The 7,236-nt window shown below is 41.3% G+C and overlaps 1 protein-coding gene across 1 annotated transcript in view; it reads right to left on the bottom strand.

Moving 5' to 3' along the window:
• LOC138983804 (uncharacterized) overlaps window positions 1-4,242 on the bottom strand; it is a 21,475-nt gene extending 17,233 nt beyond the window's left edge. The window contains exon 1 of the mRNA XM_070357135.1: window positions 3,526-4,242. The gene's annotated coding sequence lies outside the window, so the exon portion shown is untranslated. The remainder of the gene's footprint in view (window positions 1-3,525) is intronic.
• Window positions 4,243-7,236: the final 2,994 nt, after the last annotated feature.

Consider the following 7,236-nt stretch of genomic DNA (forward strand, 5'->3'; position numbering starts at 1 on the left):
GCTCTACTTACGCAGACGTTACTGAATCAAAGCTGTGTGCGTGTACCGAGCACGGATATTAGTTTCAAAACACCTGCAACGTCAAAGGGCTTGTGCTGGATCATGGAGTGCATAGTAAGACTATGGTGACACACTTGCATCTTTTCAGTCAAATTCAGAAGTGTATCACTGTACGCTTTAAATGTGATAGGCACAAAAGGTTATGTAAGCTAAAATTTGAGTATGCCAACACATATCTAGACGAAAAATGTGTGTGAACACTGACTGTAATTCTGTTTCATTAAAACAAATACACAAGTTACACAACATTAGCGTGAGACACACTCTTCAATCAGAAAGTGCCTGATAAAATGACGCATACGACTACACTGCGTGTGCTCTTTCATCCCATTTGAGAAACACATTTAGCGCTGGCTGAAGGGTGACAAAGGAACACACAATCCGAAACTGGCAGTGTAGCTTAAAATCTTGTGAGTTGTACCGTAGACATATGTTGTATGCTTTAAAGTTAATGCAATCGCACCGACCGTAATTCAAGATCCAATAGGTCGCAGATTTGGTCAAATGTCCCCAGCACTGTCTGGAGAATAAAAAAAATAAAAAAAACACACACAATGTTACGAGCATTGAAGCACTGGGCGGCTGTTTTGATATCGTGAGTCGCACTGTGTTGGTATTGATCTGTCTTCCTGTTGTTGTTCTGAGCCCGCATTCTCCCCCTCGCAAAAAAAGATGATCCTGTTCTTGTTTATGCTCACTGTATGCTGAGTGCATTATTTTGCAGCATGACACAAACGTGTCTTTTTAGGGAGCATTATTTTGCTGCATCAAATCCGAGAGCATGTGCTGCGTGAAATCAAAGTGCATTTGCAGCTAACGAACTGAGCGCATTTGCAGCATGAAACAAGACTGAGTGGCTTTGCAGCATGAAGGTACACTCGCAGGATGAAACACGGCTGCATTTTCAGCATGAAAACAGAGTGCACTTGCACCGTGAGGACAGGGTGCATTTGTATCATGAGACAAGAGTGGCTTTGCAGCTTCTTCTTCTTCTTCTTCAGCGTTCCAGAATGTTCTGGTTACGTGTGAGCTCGTTTGCCCATTTGGGTTCCCCACACTATACTCTGAGAGCATAGTCAGCTTCACTCCGCTTTCGTTAAGTAGGCATGCTGGGTATTTTCGTGTTTCCATAACCCACCGAACTCTGACATAGATCTTTTCCGTGCGCACTTGATCTTGTGCTTGCGTGTACACACGAAGGGGGTTAAGTCACTAGCAGGTCTGCACATAAGTTGACCTGGGAGCATGAAGGTACATTCGCAGGAGGAAACAAGTTTGCATTTTCAGCATGAAGAAAGAGTGCACTTGCAGCGTGAGGACAGGTTGCATTTGTATTATGAGACAAGAGTGTATTGTTTTGCATTATAAGATATGGTTGAACTTGCAGCAGACAAAAATGATCAATCATTTTGCAGCAAAAAGACAGAGTGCATTGCAGAATACACTTGCAGTAGTTGGCTAGAGTGTATTTGCAGCATGAAGTCAGACAAAGTACAATCTGAGAATATCTCTACCTGCATCCTTGCGCGCGTGTGTGTGTGTTTTGTCAATAATCAATAAGGAACTTTGCCTGTGTGTTTTTCAAAGTCTCTTAACGAAATGTAAGTCTCGCCACACAAAAGAATGCGTGACAAAATTCAACTTCGCAAGTCAACCTGTTGGGGATTTCCCTTCAGTCCCCATGTCATGATCTTTTATTCCAACTCCTTTTGTGAGGCAAAGGAAAAACCATACCTTCTCAAAAGGAATTCACCTTGCATGGTTGCTGTAAACAAACACTCACTCGCTGGAATTGCACCCCCCTCCCCATGTGAATAAAAAAAAGTATAATATACGTGCGTGTGTAAGTGTTAGCTTGTGCGCGCGCGCGCGCACGCGCGCGCGCGCGCGCGTGTGTGTGTGTGTGTGTGTGTGTTTGTGTGTGTAACGCAAGGTGAGAGAGACAGAAACAGGCAGACAGAGAGACATACAGATAACCAGCTACACACACACACACACACACACACACACACACACACACACCCTCCCCCACACACACATACAGGCTGAGCAACCGACCTTGATCGACTGACCTTCCGGCTGACACACACACACAGCTTCAAACCGAACACTCACACACACCAGAACACACACACACACACACACACACACACACACACACACACACACACACACACACACACACACACACATGTATACACCACACATACATACATACAAACACAGAGCTTCAAACAGAACACACATACACACACCATCACACACACATTACCACACACACACTGCACACGCACACACACCGTCACACACACACACACACACACACACACACACACACACACACACACACACACATAACCCCTTCCCTATACACACACACACTGAGCAACTGACCTTGATCGACTGACTTTCCGCCCTTTTCTGAAAAACTGCAGCGATGCAGCATAAGAGACATCAATTGACTTAGTGCGGGTTGCAACTCACACGCGTATTGTACCAGAAATATCCCCCTACGCAGTATGTGAACCAGAGCACACTTCGAACACAACTTTCCTTCATACACCGTACCGTGAAAGATTTGCTGACTGTACATTAGTATTGACTAATTCGACATGGTGTGTCTCCAAAAAATGCCTCAGTGATTGTTTGAGAGATAACAAAACGCATAGTCTCGTGAGCACTATACACTATAGGACACTTCCTATAAAACGAGGTTCACTCCATTAAGTGTAAAACGGTATCTCTATCACATCCAGTTCGACTTAAAGAACAGAATGAGAATAACGTGAGCTCAAAAGATTGCTTTATGTGCCACAGGAGACGTCTTATTTCCAGAAATATTCTCCAATACAATCTTTTCTGTAGCGCGTAGACAACTACCAACCAGAAAGTGTAAATACATGTTCAACATACGCTGTTCGACACAAGTTCAAGTTAAGGAGAGTAGGATTTTACGTCAGTAATTGGTAGAAATATAAGTTTGTGCAATGTTCACTTGAGGTTAGGCCTTTATTCTGCACTGAACTATCTCCTGAAAAAGGAAAGCAGATTTTTAAAACATGTCACTCGACAAAATTACAAAATAAGAATAGCGTGACTACAGGTGATGCCTATTTGAGACCCAACGGGCGCGTGGTTTTCATAAGTGTAGACTATATGTACCAGCGTATGGTTCACTGGGAAACACGGTGTACACTGCTTTTCTCCATTCAATGTTAAGCAGACACACGCTACTCGACAAAATTACCTTATAAGATGATAACAATTCTTCAAGAGATGCCTGCCTCAGTAGTTTAAGACACAGAAGAAGCACGCTTTTCAGAAGTGTCTCAGTAGTCAGCTGTGCTTGGCGGTTCACTGTGTCATACTGTATACACTGCTTTCCCCCTAAGGTGTCAAACAGATTGTCTACAAACGCTACTCAACAAAATTACAAAACTAATTTATCATGGGGTAGACACTTACCTCTTGAAGACACAACAGGCACACACTTTCCATAAGTGTGTACTTGCGCATGGTTCATTGGGTCACACTGTATACTACTATCCCAAATCTGCATGATTGTGTAAAACAGATTGTCCACAGCCGCTGCTTTAACAAATTTCAGAATAAACACAGAATGACTTTTACCAAATTTCAGTATAAACACAGAATGACTTTTACCAAATTTCAGTATAAACACAGAATGACTTTAACTGCTGGCTAAGTATTTGAGACACAACCACCGTATACTTTCCACAAATATCACCATGCGCAACGTTCACTGAGCACAGCCCACTTTGTATACACGTTTTCCTCCCTGCAGCGTAAACAAAAATCGATTCACTATACACGCCGCTCGACAAAACTTCAGAACAAACTGACCTTGACATTGAAATAGCGTACACATGTGAGACTTTGACGTGATTAAAATAGGAGCTTCCCGCTTGATAACTGTCCGGCGCGCAGGGCTCCTGTTACTATCCGCGAACTTTTAAAAATGTCGCCTCCCCTGTGCCTTGAGCCTATTCGATGCACTCACTTTCTCTGTCTGGTCTGTGCCTCTGATGCACTCACTGTCCTCAACATATTTAGTGCATACTGTGCCTCGATATAGTGCATTCGCAGCCTTCAGCTCCGCATTCAGATTCTGCTGTGTCAAAGGGTAATGCACGCACACGTCATATCACGCAACACACAGGGTTCTTCTTCTTCTTCTTCTTCTTCTGCGTTCATGGGCTGCAACTACGAAGAACACTCGCGTGTTTTTTTGTGTTTTGTTTTGCACGAGTGGGTTTTTACGTGTTTAACCGCTTTACCCTGTCATTTAAGCAACCGTACGCTGATATTGGGGGGAGTCACACAGGGTTATGACTCAGTTTAGGGCGTTCTCTCGCTAAGCTACCGGAAAAGAACTGTGCCCTAACTGTTTAGCTTGAGCCCTTATTCGAGTAATGTAGGGTTTCGGTGATCAAGAGTTAAAACAAATTAAAAATAAAACCTGAGCAGACGACAAACGGACTATGATTGTGCATGTGTCACACTGACACAAGCCAACCCCGGAAATTAATTCATTAGTGAATCATTGACATTGTTTGCTCAGTTTACTTTAAGTAGTACCCCTTCCCACCACTTATAACTGCTCTATCTCTGTCTCCTCACCCCCCTGTGTGTGTGTGTGTGTGTGTGTGTGTGTGTGTGTGTGTGTGTGCCTGTGTGTGTGTGTGTGTGTGTGTGTGTGTGTGTGTGTGTGTGTGTGTGTGTGAGTGTGTGATATTTTTTGCAGACGACTTTTGACATTTGTTGTAAAGGGACTATAATCAGTAAGTCAGTGTGACCATGATTTTACTTGGGAGGTTACAGCGTGCATTCACGAGTGCAAGTCGTTTCCTTCAGCGTGTTCCTTCAATGAACAAGGAAGTAATAGCATATTATGGCAGCACATTAATACCAACAGTACCAAAGATCATGCTTGTTTTTTTCTCCAAAAGTTTACCTCTGATAATTTGAGCGCCCACATATTGTGGAATTAACAATACAATACGAGATCATAACAAGTCGCGTAAGGCGAAATTACTACATTTAGTCAAGCTGTGGAACTCACAGAATGAAACTGAACGCACTGCATTTTTTTCACAATGACCGTAGTCCGCCGCTTGTGCAAAACGGAGTGAAACTGACGAGCCTGTTCAGCGCGGTAGTGGTTTCGCTGTGCTGCATAGCACGCTTTTCTGTACCTCTCTTCGTTTTAACTTTCTGAGCGTGTTTTTAATCCAAACATATCATATCTATATGTTTTTGGAATCAGGAACCGACAAGGAATAAGATGAAACTGTTTTTAAATCGATTTCGGAAATTTGATTTTGATAATAATTTTTATATTTTTAATTTTCAGACCTTGTTTTTAATCCGAATATAACATATTTATATGTTTTTGGAATCAGAAAATGATGAAAAATAAGATGAACGTAAATTTGGATCGTTTTATAAAAAAATAATTTTAATTACAATTTTCAGATTTGTAATGACCAAAGTCATTAATTAATTTTTAAGCCACCAAGCTGAAATGCAATACCGAAGTCCGGCCTTCGTCGAAGATTGCTTGGCCAAAATTTCAATCAATTTGATTGAAAAATGAGGGTGTGACAGTGCCGCCTCAACTTTTACAAAAAGCCGGATATGACGTCATCAAAGACATTTATCGAAAAAAAGAAACATCGTCTGGGGATATCATACCCAGGAACTCTCATGTCAAATTTCATAAAGATCGGTCCTGTAGTTTACTCTGAATCGCTCTACACACACACACGCACAGACACACACACACACACACACACACACACACACACACACACACACACACATACACCACGACCCTCGTCTCGATTCCCCCTCTATGTTAAAACATTTAGTCAAAACTTAAATGTAAAAAGTTAAAAGTGTATATTTGCATACACAAATTTAATGTTAGTGATGTCAACAATTCTATGACCAGCTCTTGTGTGAAGGCACAATCTTTCCTGTCAAAACAGTTCGGCTAACCTTTCAGATCTGGCAATTTTGTCGAATAAAAACCTCTAGTGCATGGCTTTTTAACATTGTAACTCATATAAAACAACTTACCACAGCAAGTAGTCGTGGTGACCAGTTTACATTATTTTGAACACATTTTAAGAGTAAACATGACTTATCTAAACCTAGATCACACACACACACACACGCACGCACGCACGCACATACGCACGCACACAAACACACACACGCACGCACACAGACACACTCACACACAAACACTATATATGTAACCAATTTCGTGCCCCAACTCTGTGTGTGTGTGTGTGTGTGTGTGTGTGTGTGTGTGTGTGTGTGTGTGTCTCTCTCATTCGCATTTAATCGCGATAGAGACAAAATGAAAGAGAGGTATCTTTATTATTTACGTGATTAAGCTTTAAATACGATACCTTTACATCAACAGGACACACCGGCATTTTTCTGAAGTTACATTTGACGAAGTACTTGTTTGAAAACAATTGATAATTCAACGTATAATTACATTCTCAGTGTTATTTTAGGAGAGGTTTTACACATTTTCCGAGAACAGAATAATGTTATGACTACAGTGGGTTTTTATATTTAGTCAAGTTTTGACTAAATATTTTAACATCGAGGGGGAATCGAAACGAGGGTCGTGGTGTATGTGTGTGCGTGCGTGTGTGCGTGCGTGTGTGCGTGCGTGTAGAGCGATTCAGACCAAACTACTGGACCGATCTTTATGAAATTTGACATGAGAGTTCCTGGGTATGATATCCCCGAACGTTTTTTTCATTTTTTGGATAAATGTCTTTGATGACGTCATATCCGGCTTTTCGTGAAAGTTGAGGCGGCACTGTCACGCCCTCATTTTTCAACCAAATTGGTTCAAATTTTGGTCAAGTAATCTTCGACGAAGCCCGGGGTTCGGTATTGCATTTCAGCTTGGTGGCTTAAAAATTAATTAATGACTTTGGTCATTAAAAATCTGAAAATTGTAAAAAAAAAAAAAAAATTTATAAAACGATCCAAATTTACGTTTATCTTATTCTCCATCATTTGCTAATTCCAAACATCGAACGCAGAAGAAGAAGAAGAAGCTAATTCCAAAAACATATAAATATGTTATATTCGGATTAAAAACAAGCTCTGAAAATTAAATATATA

Source organism: Littorina saxatilis, linkage group LG13, assembly GCF_037325665.1.
Source record: "Littorina saxatilis isolate snail1 linkage group LG13, US_GU_Lsax_2.0, whole genome shotgun sequence".
Lineage (NCBI taxonomy): Eukaryota > Metazoa > Mollusca > Gastropoda > Littorinimorpha > Littorinidae > Littorina > Littorina saxatilis.